General features: G+C 43.9%; 1 long non-coding RNA gene across 1 annotated transcript; it reads left to right on the forward strand.

Moving 5' to 3' along the window:
* The first annotated feature begins 4,777 nt into the window (after positions 1 to 4,777).
* Positions 4,778 to 6,766, forward strand: LOC147265640 (uncharacterized). The gene is made up of 4 exons (XR_015112656.1): positions 4,778 to 5,083; positions 5,363 to 5,406; positions 5,531 to 5,641; positions 6,382 to 6,766. It is a non-coding gene; the product is annotated as an uncharacterized LOC147265640 (long non-coding RNA).
* The last annotated feature ends 8,347 nt before the right edge of the window (positions 6,767 to 15,113 follow it).

Below are 15,113 nucleotides of genomic sequence, written 5' to 3' on the forward strand. Positions count from 1 at the left end.
TCAGTTCTGCAGGCCACACAGCGGAGGCGTCGCCCAGAGGGGAGCCATTCAAATGCAGAGTGGAGTATGTGTGAGGGGTCTTTGATGATCTTGGCTGCCTGTCTCAGGACCTGTTGGCTGTAAACGTGTGAAAGAGTTCTGACAGGCAGGCCGATGATTTTGGAGCACACTGATGCAGTGCGCTGCAGTCTGTTCCGGTTCTGGAGGCTGAGGGAGTGGAACCAGCAGGTTATGGAGGATGTGATGATGCTTTCCACAAAGGCGTAGTAGAAAGTCATCATTATGGGCGCGCTGACTCCAAAGGAATTGAGTTTCCTGAGGAGGAACAGTCGTTGGTGACACCTCCTGAGAATCTCCTCTGTGTTGGCAGAAAAGTTCAGGAGGTTGTCAAAGATTGTGCCCAGGTATTTGTACTCTTCGACCACCTCCACTGGCCTCCCGTGGATGGTGGTGATGACAGCAGAAGCCAGATCCCTCTGCTTGCTGGAGAAGGTCACCACCATCTCTTTGGTCTTGCTGACGTTCAGTTCTAGTTTGGAGCTGTCACACCACTCTACAAACTCCTGAAGAGCGGGTCCATGATGTTGTGCTGGGCCTGACAGCAGTGACAGGAGAACTGTGTCGTCAGCATATTTCACCAGGTGGCAGTTGGGCTGTGTGGATCGGCAGTCATCTGTGTAGAGGATGAAGAGCAGGGGGGAGAGCACACAGCCTTGGGGGGAGCCAGTTGAGGTGAAGCGGAGGTCCGAAAGGGAGTTGTTGACCCGAACTTTCTGAGTCCTGTTGGTCAGAAAGTCCAGAATCCACAGTATAAGCTGGTCGTCCAGATGGAAGCAGGAGGAGAGTTTGGTGGCCAGGATGTGGGGCTGCAGTGTGTTAAATGCTGATGAGAAATTAGCGAACAGAAGTCTGGCAGAGGAGTTAGGAAGCTCCAGGTGCTTGTGGATCGAGTCCAAGATGAAGATTTTTGCATCCTCGACGCCTCTGCGTGCGCGGTAAGCAAACTGGAGTGGGTCCATCAGGGGGTCGGTTGCTCTGATGTTGTGTTGTTTTATGATCTTCTCCATGGCCTTCATCACCAGGGAGGTGAGGGCCACGGGGCGGAGATCGTTCAGAGACTTAGGGTTGGTTTTTTTGGGGATGGGGATGACTGTGGAGTGTTTCCACAGCTGGGGAACTGTGTGACTGTCCATGGAGTGTTGAAATAGAGTCCGGAAAACACTGCCTAGTTGCCCCGCACAGTGCCTCAGGACTCTGCTGCTGATGTTGTCGAGCTGCCAGGTTTGAATGAAGAATGAATCACTCCTGAGCTGCAGTAAGAAAAAATACCAGTGCCCAACCAGATCAACTTCATGGTAAATGGACTCAATTTTATTTTTCTACCTTATCTGCACTCAAAGCGCTTTACCGTGTAATCTCATTCACACAGGCCTCAAATGCTAATCTTTTGTTATGTTAGTAGATTTTGTTTTGTTCGTTTACACACTTTTTATATGACGTCAATAAAAATGTGTCAACATTGTATGATGTACAATCTACTAAGTGGGTATCAAGTGATGTTAAAACAACATTTTTTAGGGGTTTAAATCAGTACTTGAAATAGCCACTGAATTCATCTTTACTTCATAGCTTAAGTATCTTTAAAAAAATAAAATCAAAGTGAGGTACAATCATTGCCCAGCAAAATACACCTTACCTTTTGAAAGGTGTTTTTATGTTTCATTTTAACTCCTTACAAGTTTGCTCCTCCCCTGTTGGATGGCACCAGAATGAAAATCAGATTTTATTCCAATTAATATCTACAAGTGTAAGCTACAACCTCTTACAGCTAAATGTTAAATCAAAGGAAAAGTACATTCAAACTTTTGCTTTGACTCAGGTAGCTCCTTTCTCTCATGCCGATTCTCTCTCCTTCGCTGCTGCAGTGGTGCTCCAACTCCACTGTCATGAAATAACTTGTTATTTTGTTCTTGGCTGTCATGGTGACTCGTGGTATCGGGGCTCCATTGACGATGGCGTTTTGTCGTGGTTGTGCACGTGTGCAACTCAGGGTGAACGTACTCACAGTTGATTGAAGCAACTCAGATCAGCTGTTCTGGAACCAGATACTCAGAGTTTCCCATCTCAGAGTGTCAACTCAGGAGTGATTGAGGAGAAGAGTTTCAGAACAGCCACAGTTGGGGGACTTCCATCCAGCCATCCATTTTCTTTACCTGGAAGGGAGTGTAAACAGTTCTTCTATAATAACAAAAATAAGCAGCATGTCGTGGTGGAAAATGGTGGATGAGAGGAATCAGAGGACTGAGTCTCAGGTGCCAGACGGGGGATCTCTTTATTCTTAGCGACGATCCCTCCTAGCAGTGCAGTTAAAGATGTCCTCCCACTGATACAGAATATGACATACCTTTTTATACTGTATTCAGGCTGTGTGTGTGTGTGTGTGTGTGTGTTTGTGTGATGTGATGGCCTTCACACTATCTTCAAGGACCAGAAAGGAATGGGACATTCCCCGATTACACTTATCTTGGACCTTGGCTGCCTGTGTGTGGCGTCTCTTTACCATGTGTATGTGTGGTGTACTTGCTTTCCCAGATGACTGCCATCTTTGTTATGTGGGCTGACATGTTGAAGTGTCAGCACAGGTCATAGTGATGAGACTTAACTCTCATTCTCCCACAAGTATTATTTCCACCTCATACTCCTGCATATATTCAAGTGAACAGGGAACACAAATTTATGCACAACTTCTCCTGTGTGTTCATCCACAGTCACTAAACAACAACCAAACCAAACAAAAGGGGGTTTGCCAGCATGGCGATCAGCTGTTGTTCACCATCTTATCCAGGTCACATGACTCAGGAGTAGCATGGCCGTCTGGCAACCAAAGGGTGGCTGGTTTGATCCTCATTTCCCCCGGTGACCATGTCAAAGTGTCCTTGAGTGAGACACTGAACCCCTAATTGAGCATCAAAAGCAGCTCAGACCTGCTGCAGCTCAGCAGACCTCAGCCATTTTTAGGATGTCTCCATGATTCTCCTTCACGTGATTTTCATTCAGAAACAATAGAATTGTCAAATACCACAACAGTTTTCAGCTTGCTGGTAAACAGTACTTCAACTTCCATTCCACTGTGTAATGGCCGTGACTGATGTGTACTATATGCAGTACTAATCAAGTACAGCCCTGACTGATACTTTATCTCCAATGCTAGGAAGGATAAGAATGTTGAAATGGACCAAGCAGGAATAGAATCTCAAGTCATGTCAACTTTACTGAGCAGCACTCAGTTAATTTCAGGAAACACAAGACATTTTGACCACATGTCAATGAAGTAGTCAGCATCAGATACCATCAGATACCATCAGCTTATCAGCTCAGTGTGCATGAGGTCATGGTTGCTCATTGAAGAACCAGGGCTGCTCTCTCCACCAATCCACTGCCAACAAGCCAGACAAGTGGGACTGGAAACTGTTCTGCTCAGCAAGTTCATCTGGCATCATCATGACCTGCTCCTCTATCAGGGGCATCCACATTCTTAAATGTTGCCCTGAGTCAGCAGGAGCAGACGCTACCTTTAGGGGCCGAAGTGTTCACACGCAGAACCAGAACACAGCCACAGCTTTCTGTCATTTTCTGTCTCAAATACTTTACAAGTTTCAACTTGGTCCAAAACCTGCTCACCTCTCTGGGTGTCAAGTGTGTCTGCACCGTCTGACCAAACTTCATCAAATGTGTGAGTCTTATTTCCTCAAATCAACTCTGGGCAGTGTTGATTGCAAGAACAAGAAAAAAAAGTAGAAAAAAGTTCTGTCAAGTCACGTTAGAACCAAGCTCTGGACCAAAGTCTGGTGCTTTTTCAATTTTCAGTCAGTGAGTAATGTTCTATTCATTTATGCAACTCTATCTCACCTTGATACAGAGAGTTGTTTTTAATCTTTTAAATCATGTGACCATCATCATAACAGCTGTTGTCCTTGTTTTATCTGAAAACAAATTTATTCCTGATGAATTCCCACTGACTGTAGCAGAGACTTGTCCTCATCTTTTCTTCCATGCTCTGTGTCCTGTATATGGTTATAATGATGCCCACATTTAAGGTGAATGACAGTTTCAGACATTGTTCTATTTTAAGCATTTAACGTTCAATCTTGTGCTTTACCAAAGAAATGTGTAATATTGGGTGCTGGTGTCTCACCTCTGACAGATGAGGTTTGTTGCAGAGCACCAGGAGTCATAAAGCACTACTTTCTCAACAGTTGACAGACAGTGCAGACTGTTTACGTACCTCCTACTATATGTTCCCCACAGAAACAAGGATCTCATAAAGATTCCTGTCAGACAATTTCAACACTCCACTTTCACTCATGGCTTCACAATAAATGATATTAAACATTGGTTACTTCTATTAAATATGAAGCCATCACTGAGCTGTTTACAATGAAGTTCATATCATGAAACAAGGTAAGTTAAAGTTAAAGTACTGTCTTTCGTAAAAATATCAATATCTTTTCAAATATAGAATAACTTTAAAAACAAAGTCGCCCCAACGTTTCTTTTGACAGCCCAAACGACTGAGACTAGTTTGATGAGATTTGGACGTGGAGGGGGGGCTGCGTGACGTCAAGGGTCAGAAATGTCTTTTTGAATGACTTCAAAGCAGGTTTAAATGGTTTGTAGTTCCATGGTGTTAATTCGGGTGTTGTTCTCCCGCCTCAGTGCAGCTCAGGGGGCGGGGCTATTTCAGCAGTCATGCGCAGGAACTCTGGGCTGAGTTCCACTCTCCATCTCCACGCGCTGTTCTCTAAGATTCGCGGTGTCCAGAGGAAAACGCAGTGCCTGGAATATTCGGTTTAAAAAGAAAAAAAAACGAAGTATATGAACTTCTACAGGTTCTAAAACTTTATATACGCCGCGTATAAAGCCTTAAGTAGCGAGTAAGGCGATTGTTAAAGGCACCTGAAGCTGGTAGACTTTAGCTGAAGTTCATGCTAATGCTACCTGACATTCTTGCTAGTTTATGAACTTTAATGGCAGGAGAATGAAGGGAACTATGTTCTTTTTCTGTACTGCATCAAACATCGAGGTGAGTTTACTCTCATTTTGTGTATAAAATACTATCACAACATACAGACACAAGGTTTGATGAAACTTCACTGTTTGAGGACATTTTTTGTTGAATTTCTTTTTTTTGGGTGGGGGGGGGGTGTGAATTTCCTGTATTATTTTGTTTAATTTGTGCTTTTCTTTTCCTTGGAGTTCATAGTGGCATTATCAGCTTTAGTCAATAGAGGGCAGTATGCACCTTATTGTTTTTTAGTTTGATGTGTCAAAATAATTTGACCTTGTCTGCTTCCTCTTGCAGGTTTCAACCTGAATGAGAAAGTTTTTTATTATCCACTAATATTGGTAATGGACAAGATACAAATTCATGATGTAACTGTGAACATTAAAAGCTGCTGAAGCAGTTCTTCATTTGAAACATTTTTAAACTTACTCCAGCTTTATCTTGTTCAATGCTTTCTTCCTGTAGTTAAAAAAACAGTTGTGGATTCCCAGCGCAGCTGAACTTGACATTTTTGATGAGACTGAGGCAGCAGTGGAGGAAGACGTCCTCCTTGAACTCCTGGAGGCCAATCCAGACGTAGGTGATGAAGGCAGGAGTCATTATGAAGCTTTGCTGTTAACAAACAGTCAGAAACACATTTTCTCTGATGCAGCTTAACTTGACATGTTAATGAAATCTGGACTGCAGTGACAGAGTTGGGTCACATTTCTGTAACATGTTCAGTTATTAAATACAGGTTACTTGAAAGACTGAAAATGAAATCTCAATGATTTGAACTACTTTGTGGAAAAATAACAAAATGGACGCAGCCATAAAAATGGAGTTTCACAAACATGTCTGTTTCTAGATTTGTCTCCTTTAGATCATTCAACACCATCTCCACTCACACAAACCTCATCACTTTGTCTTCAAGTAGATTGAAAAACCTGGAGATGATGATGTCAGCAGTTTTACATTCTAGAACTTTGGGGTTTTACTTAACAAGACTGAATACTTCAGAGTTCCCTCTGAAAAACTGGAATTGTCAATATTGTAATATTTGGTTTGATAACTTTGTTACTGTCTAATGTAATGTGATGTAATGCTGTAGTACCTTGATTCATATTTTTAAGTCTGCTACAATGTTCAACTTGATCATCAAAGCAGATATGAAAATACAAAAAAACAGTCATTAAAACCATCAGTCAATGAAAATGCCAGTTTGACAATGACTTGGATTCATAGGATGGGACACAAATTCAAAAATAGTAAACCTTCTTCTTTATCAGTGTTTTTGTTTCACTGTTGTCCTTTGTATTTTTGTTGAACTTTAACAGGAGCGCTTCTATGATGGAAAAGGGGGCTGAATATTTCTGTTCTATCAGACAAAGTCCAGGAGTGCAGTAAAACAGCCGGTCAAGGAAGCAACGGTGCTTCAAGCAAAAGGACCAGAGATCAGCAGCCATGTTGCCTCAGCAGCTTGAAGGTGACTCTTGTAGGGAGACCATTTCATTTCTTGTTCACTCTCCTGATGAAGCTGATGTGTTTCAAAAGATCAAGTTAGGAAGCAGCAAAATGCACCAAGTGACCTCTAAAGAGTCTCCAGCTGGTCCAGAACGCTGCAGCGAGGGTTTTGACGGGAGTTAAGAAGAGAGAACACATCTCTCCCACTTTAGCTTCTCTCCACTGGCTTCCTGTAGGATCTAGAATCGACTTCAAAGTCCTTCTGCTGACTTATGAGGCTCTCAGTGATAAAGCTCCATCCTATTTGAAAGAGCTCATTAGTCCCTACTGTCCGACCAGAGCACTCCGCTCCCAGAATGCAGGTCTTTTAGTGATTCCCAGTATCAATAAAAACAGACTGGGAGGTAGAGCCTTTCGTTACCGGGCTCCTCTACTGTGGAACCAGCTCTCTCCATGGGTCAGAGAGGCAGACACTTTAACTACGTTTAAGTCCAGGCTTAAGACCTTCCTCTATGACAGAGCCTTCAGCTAGGACTGGTTCAGGTAGCTCTGAACCATTGATAGCTATGCTGCTATAGGCTTAGACTGCTGGGGGACACATCAGGTTACATGGAGCCCTTCCCTCCTCTTCTCTCCTCTCCCCCTCTCTCCTCCTCTCCTCCCTGCACATTTTTGGAACTGTCATTACCATTACTTGTTGCACTTTGTAGTTTGGCCTTGGTGTCTCGCAGTCTCTCTGTGTTTCCACAGATCCACCAGAGCCCCAACCGCCGCCTGCATCGCCCCCCCCCCCCCTTATTCCCTACTGTTACACTGGCCTGCGCTCCCCTTCCATGAACCAGTCTGCCATCCAGTCCCCCATCAAGCTGGCTTGCTCTCCCTGCCTCCCCTACCAGAAGCTTCCTTCTTCAGCTGTTATTAACATTTCCGTGTTTCCCACATTTTGCATTGTAAACTGTTTTCTTGTCTGTAGCAACATCTACTGCATGTCTGTCCGTCCTGGGTGAGGGATCCCTCCTCTGTTGCTCACCCTGAGGTTTCTCAGATTTTTCCCTGTTAAAAGGGTTTTCTATGGAGTTTTTCCTCAGTCGATGTGAGGGTCTAAGGGCAGAGGATGTTGTTATGATGCCATGTGAAGCCCTTTGAGACAAACTGTTTGTGAAAACGGGCTACACAAATAAAATTACCTTACCTTACCTACCTACCTCAAGTTAATTTTAGGTTGGAGGAGCGGAGCTCTGGTTCCGCTGGTATCAGCCCGGTCCAGTGTTGTGGATTTCTCTCTCTTCTCTCTAACATTGTAGACCAGCAAAAGCAAGTTAAGAGCAAAAACAGGTTTCTATCAGGTCGTCTCTCTAAATGCTGCACGTCTGTGCTGATAAACGTCTCATGATTGTGGTTTGTCTCCACCGGCCTCCCCCCTCCTCTCTATCAGCCTCTGACTCTCACTCTCACCCAATGTCCTCCCCTTCCTCCTGCTTCTACGACTGAACAAAGATTTGTAGATTTGACACAAAAATACAAGCCTGTGGTGCAACGCTGCTTCTCACACAGAAATACATGGAAACACTTGGCCCTCAATCTGCTGGTCTGACCAACACATTCACTTGCAGGGTTCTTTTAACAGGCCTGAAATCACCAGTTCAGTTTCCCTGCTTTGAAATATGTGGTGACAATGTGTGAACATGACCAAGTTAAAGGTTGAAGTACTGCAGTTACTACAAGATAAGAAGTACCTGGATGATGAAGCCTCTTCAAGACATTCAAGCAAGTCCAGTTGCTTTTATCCTTTAAACTCAAATCTGATCCAGGATCAGTGAGTTGACACTCAGAACTATCATTAAAGTGAATTAACTTTTTTCCTGTCTGTTCTATTCATGATTCCTCTGGCAGGTTTGTGATTAATATTCCAGGAATGTGTGTCAGTTTTCAGTCTTTTTTTCCTGTTTCCTTCACAAACATGGGGGATGAAGTCCTGAGTGACGATCAAGAAACTCCCTAAAAATGAGAAGTAACGACAGCAAGGAAATCACCTGAAGTCAGTAAAAGTGTCATTTTAATAAATGGATTTAAAAGTCAGATCAGAGATTTTGTCAGATTTTACTTTTATGAAATGCCTGGGAAAAGCTTGCTTTCATCCTGAGCTCAGGAGGGTTCACTGTTTTGTTTCCAGTGTTGTGTTTTTGCCTCTGGAATGAAATTTCATTCTTATGTACACTGCTTGTTCTCTCTCTCTCTCTCTCTCTCTCTCTCTCTCTCTCTCTCTCTCTCTCTCTCCTCTGACCTTCGTTAGCAGTCCAGTGAAACTCAGCTAATTTATCTGAGGACTTCACTTTGAAACCCTCTGTTTCAGACACGCTGTCGTCTGCCTCCTCAGATGCTGAAACTGTCAGAGGTCCTAAAAAATGTCTGGAGAATCATGGATGAGATTCACCTCTAGTAGGATTTAACAAAACATCTCTGTGTTGTTAAATGCAGTTGACATGAAATGTGTTAAGTTGGTTAGGCTTGTTTTATGAAGTACGTGTTGTTTTATATCAGGAAACAGGAGATGTGGTGCTGACAATCTGATGCGTCTGCAGCAGTGAAGGAGAGGAAACTGCTCATCTGATCAGAAGATCATGAGTGTCGCAACTCTGATGTGGATGACGTGTCCGACCCCCAGCTTTATCTTTGTATCACTTCAGCACATCAGGAGCTGTTGACACGGACATGAAAAGCTGCACTTAAGAGTCCTGATGAGGAAATAAGAGTGAAGAAACTAGTAGCAGACGATCGGAGGAGCTTGACACTGGACATGGATGGCAGGGTGCTGCTGGTGCTGCTGGTGCTGAGGAGCTCAGGTAGGCTTCCTGTTGGAGGTGTTGCTGATCTGCATGGTTCAGATAGACGTGTGTTTGAAACGGCTCAAATCAACTGGCTCATGTCCTGGAGGCAGCAGCTGCATTTCTGGATGGACTCCCTCACTGTTTGCTCCAGTCGGCCCTCAACTGCTCTGATGGTCTGTGTTCCGAATGTCAAGAAGTCAAATAAATGGACTGTTCTCCAGTTGTAGTGTGCTGGTACAAACACAGTAGTTCAATCACATGAGGTGGCTGAGCTGCTGCTAAACCCAGAGAGTGTCGGTCCTCCACAGTCTAACTAGTCTCAGCTTAGTTTCAGATCAACTTGAAAAATATTCTTTTAATTTACATGAAGCAGGAGAGACAAGATAACAGGAATGCTGAGAAAAGACTGAGTGTCAACAACTGAACCATGAAATAAGAGACTAGAATCAAAGAAACTGAAGCCACATTTACAGAAATTGTGTGTGTGTGTATGTGTGTGTGTGTGTGTGTGTGTGTGTTGGGGGGGGGGAGAATGGCTTCAGGGAGCTGGTTTGAACTGGTCCCTCATCTCTGTGAGTAGAAACCATCTGAGATGGAGGGTGAAGATCTGCTTTGACCTCCTGATCTCCCAGTAAAGCCAGTATAGATGTTGAGCTTGGAGGAGTTGATGGCCTCCTTCATCTTCTTGTTGGAGATGTTTGCTAAACTCAGCACCACCACAGATCAGAGGAAAGTCCACTTGTCAGCTGGACACTGGAGTTTCTAGTGACCTGCAGGATCTTAGTTGTTGTGGCAGCAGGCCTGTTCCAAGAGCTTTGCTCACATTCATGATCAGGCTTCATAATGGTTCTGGACCACTGAGTGATAGGAGCTGATCCTGGAGCAGCAGAAGACAAATATAGAGAAGAAAAAACAAAAGACAGAGAGAAAGGAGGGAGAGAATGACAAAAAGATGGGAACAAGATGAGGGTGAAAGACAAGCAAAGAGAAAGACAGAGGGACAGGGGGATGGAATACAGACACACAACAACAACAGCAACAGCAGCAATAATAGTTTTAATATTGTCCTGTTATTGATGTTTTCATGTGAAAGTGGCATATTTAAGATAAAAGACACTGTTAGAACAGAAAGATCCAGAAAACCCACCAACCAGAGGTTTGTCTGGTACAGATGTGGAATTATTGGCTCACACAATGTTGAGGCAACTGGGAAGAAGACAAACAAAAGAGGCTTGTTTGATTCAGACATTCATCAAAAATGGTCCTGTAGAACTGTTCAATGTGTCATGACTTCAGAAGCTCAAATCCTCTCCAAGTTCTAGTGAGAGTGGAAGAGATTATAAAATGAGAGAAGCAGGGCCCTCCCTCAGAGCTGAAATAGCTCAGTTGGGAGAGCGTTAGACTGAAGATCTAAAGGTCCCTGGTCCTATCCCAGGTTTCAGCAGAGGAACAGCATTGACTTTACTTTCCAGTGGAGGAACTGCAGACATGAAGGAAATGAACATCTTGTCCTGTGTATTCTTATGACATTCAAGACATTTTTTGAGCCTCTTGTTGGATTTTGCCACAGAGAATCAGAGCCAATCAAAAGCATGGTGGACTTTAACATGGAGGATTGAACAAGTCAAGAAAGCATCAGTTTGTCCTTCACAGGTGTTTCTTTTCCTGTCTAAATGCTGTAGAAAGAGCCTGAGTAGCTCAGACGGTAGAGCATCAGACTTTTAATCTGAGGGTCCAGGGTTCCCTGTTCAGGTGCTGTGGATGTTCCAGTGTTTGACAACATGGTACTGGATGAAGTCTAGTGTTGAACAATCATCATCAAAAGTAGAAGTGTTCTTGTCTTGCCACTGTGAGAGAAAAGTGACCAACAATAATTTCATGTGGCATACAATTAACAAAAGACCACAAATAACACTGGTCAAGTTAATTTTATTTATATTCCACCAAATCACAACAAAACTTATCTCATGACACTTTACAGGTAGAGCAGGTCCAGTACCAAACTCCTTCAATGAATCTACACCAACAATTCTCCATCAGCAAGCACATCCTGCAACAGTGGCGATAAAAACCTTCCTTTTAACAGGCAGTATATGTCGAGCAGATCCAGGCTCAATGGGGACGGCCTTCTGCTTTGACCGGTTGGGGGGAAAGAGAGCAGGAGAGTGGGGCAGAGACAAAGACAGATAATGGAGGAAGACAGATATGCAGAAGGAGAGAGAGGGACAGAGATAAAGAGAGAGAGAAGGGAAGAGACTGATGGACAGACGGTGAGCAGGTGGAGCTACGGGTGGCAGCTTGAGCCTCTTCAGGTCTGCAGCCTCCTCCAGCAGCACCCAGATCTGGGATGAGAGGAGCCTGAAGGCTCCGGAGAAGAATACGAGTTATTAATACGTATGAGTATGATTTATGTATGACACATATAGGAGGACAGAGAGGAGTAGAGAGAAGCCCAGTGCACCCTGGGAGATCCCCCAGCAGTCAAAGCCTATAGCAGCATATCTAAGGGCCAGCCTAAGCAGCACAACTATAAGCCTGATCAAAAAGGAAGGTCTTTAGTCCGCTCTTAAAGGTCGAGAGGGTGTCTGCATCCTGGAGAAACTGGGAGATGGTTCCACAGGAGGGGAGCCTGATAGCTGAAGGCTCTGGCTCCCAGTGTACTTTTAGAACTCTAGGAACCACCAGTAACCCTGCATCCTGGGAGCGAAGGGTTCTAGCTGGATAATAGGAGACTAGGAGCTCTGTCAGGTATGAAGGAGCCTGACTGTTGAGGGCTTTGTATGTTAGAAGGAGAATTTTGAATTCTCTTCTAAATTAACAGGGAGCCAATGCAGAGAAGGCAGTACAGGAGAGACATGGTCTCTTCTACTAGTTCTCATCAACACGTGGGCAGCAGCATTTTGGACCAGCTGGAGAGTCTTTAGGGACCCACTGGTGCAGCCTGATAGGAGGGAATTGCAGTAATCCAGCCTGGAAGTGACAAAGGCATGGACTAGTTTTTCTGCATCTTTTTGAGACAGGATGTGTCTGATCTCAGCAATGTTTCACAAATGAAAGAAAGCAGTCCTAGAAATTTGCTTAATGTGGGCATTAAAGGAAAGATCCTGATCAAAGAGAACTTCTAGGTTCCTTAGGGTCGTGCTGGGGGCCAAGGTGATACCTTCCAGGGTACCGATCTCATAAGATAAACTTGTAAAGTGTCATGAGATAACTTCTGTTGTGATTTGGCACTTTGTAAATAAAATTGACTTGACTTGACTTTGAAGTTAGAATTAAATGTTAAGTAGAAAAATCTTCCCTCTTCAATCCTGTAACTAAGTGTTGTAAACTGTTTCAAACAAATTCTACTGTTCAACAGTTCAAGAGTTTCTGATGAAGCTGAATGTGCTCTCTTCTACTTTCCTCAATTGTGTTTCTTTCATGTCCTCCTGAGATCAAAGACAGAATTCTCGGTACTGTCAAAGCCCTGATGACATCATCAGGAATTCTGACTTTGATCTGGAGACTCTTGTTTCATCTGAATAAGAATAGAAAGTGGATGGAGGGATGGACTTAACACTGAAATCAGCTGATCTGATCCACATTCTAATTTTTCCTTTCCCTCTTTAGGAGTCATGGAGAATAGTAGTGTATATAATAATGTATATACAACCTTGGAGTATCTTTCCAAAGCTTTTAGTATTTCATCTTATTTCTACTTGTAGTTTTAGTGTCTGGATCTTTTCTTTTTATATCCTGCTGTCTGCTCTTTGCTTTTGGAGCTTCCTTCAACAACTACCAAGCCTCCTGGGTACTGTAGGAAACATGGTCAAGTTCTTCTTACTTTTGCAGTCACGTCCTGCTCACATTGGTCTGTCTTCATTTTGACTCCTCCCACTGCCACAATGACCAGCCTTTATACACTTGGTGACTGGGGCCCTGGTTGCTGCAGGCCTCAACACCAGCCTGTGGTTGTTAGCAGGGCAGAACAGAACTGACAGTATCTCACATGCAGGACCTGGGTCAGCGCCTGGTGCCAGCTGGGGCACCGCTTTAACCTGGACCCCCTAGAAGATCTTCTCCAGGAACTCGCCTTTTTGGTTCCATCAAGGCCTGTGAGGATGGTGAAGAGTGATCCACCACCAGGCAGCACAGTCAGCAGCAGGCATTTTGTTCCACTAGAATCAAATATGATAGTGCAAGACTGGTGAGTACTTGCTAACTAACACTTCCTGTTTTTGTTGCTATTCTTCCATGAATGTGCTCATGTTGGCTTGTCCCCAACCACAGTTTCAAAGCCATGATGACATCTTTCATTAACAATCAGACTTATTTTTCCTCTATTTGGACAAATAAGGTTTCAACTGACACGGCTGGCCAACGTCCTGGAGTTAATTCAGCCTGTAGAACCAGGTGCTGGTTCCTTCTTTTACTCGGCAGGAACAGGCAGCAGATCCAAGATCAGTAGGTGCAGATGTCTGCTTTGACTGGTAGGAGGAAAGAGAGCAGGAGAGCTGGTCAGAGACAAAGACAGATAATGAAGAAGGAGTGCTGTATTCTGCTAGCACATGCTAGTCACAGTCAGAGATAATGAGTCTCAGCAGGGAAAGATTCATCACTGATTTCAGAAGATAATTGGACGTTCACTGGAAGACTATGAATGTTTGTGGGTCAGAGGTGAAAAGAGTACAAGTGCACCTGTTGTGTGTGATGGGGCACCAACATGCAAGAAGTTTTATACATTTTGAGCGAAAAAGCGTGAATCTTCAAGTAAAGAATTAAAATTATTTAAGTAACAATGAGGTCTCTGTAATAAAACAGAAGGGACAATGACTACCTCACCATTTCCACCCCTCTTTAACAGATTCACATTTCAAAACAACCAAGTTTATTTTATTCCCTTCTTTTAGTAGAGGATGGTTTTGATCCATCAACCTCTGGGTTCTGGGCCCAGCACGCTTCCTCTGTAAATCCATATTTTGGATTCTGGCCTTTTCTGCTTTTCATTTTGCGTTTGTATTAAAGTTCTATTGCTGAAAAAAGGTTTTTTTGCCTTTTTAAACACACACACACACACTTCCAGTGACTAATCCATATTTTCATCACTTAAACCACCACTGGAGTATTGAAAGAGATTCCACATGTTGGTCAACCAGAGAAGCTTCACCTGGTGACGCTCATCCAACCATGCATGAAGGTCAAGCTGCATTATCTGCTGTGCTCATTAGCAGGGGAATTAGCTGAAATGGTCAGTAACAGTAACAGGGTGACACTTTATCACAGCAGTGGACAAACATCAGCATTCATCACACAGCAGCTCCTCTGAACAACAGAACAAGCTGAAGTATTCTGGAGAATGAGGGCATGGATTCCTCTACCTCTCACATGCTAAGCTAGCACTCTACCATTGGAGCTAATTCCCCTGCTAATGAGCACTGCAAATAATGCAGCTTGACCTTCAGATTTGAGGGAAGAAAACCTTGAAACATTCATTCATCTTCTTCCACTTATTCCTGTTCAGGGTCTCGGGGGGAGCTGGAGCCTATCCCAGTGTCTACGGGCAAGAGGCAGCATTCACCCTGGACCAGTCACCAGTCCATCACAGGGCCAACATACAGGGACAAACAACCATTCACACTCACATTCATACCTACAGTCAATTTAGAGAATCCAATCAGCCTTTTCCCCAAATTGCATGTCTTTAGACTGTGGGAGGAAGCCGGAGTACCAGAGAGAACCCACACAGGCACGGGGAGAACTTGCAGACTCTACACAAGAAGATACTGCGCCCGAGCCGG

Source organism: Aulostomus chinensis, chromosome 4, assembly GCF_037954235.1.
Source record: "Aulostomus chinensis isolate RoL2024-O1b breed Wild chromosome 4, RoL_Achi_v1.0, whole genome shotgun sequence".
Taxonomy (NCBI): Eukaryota; Metazoa; Chordata; class Actinopteri; order Syngnathiformes; family Aulostomidae; genus Aulostomus; species Aulostomus chinensis.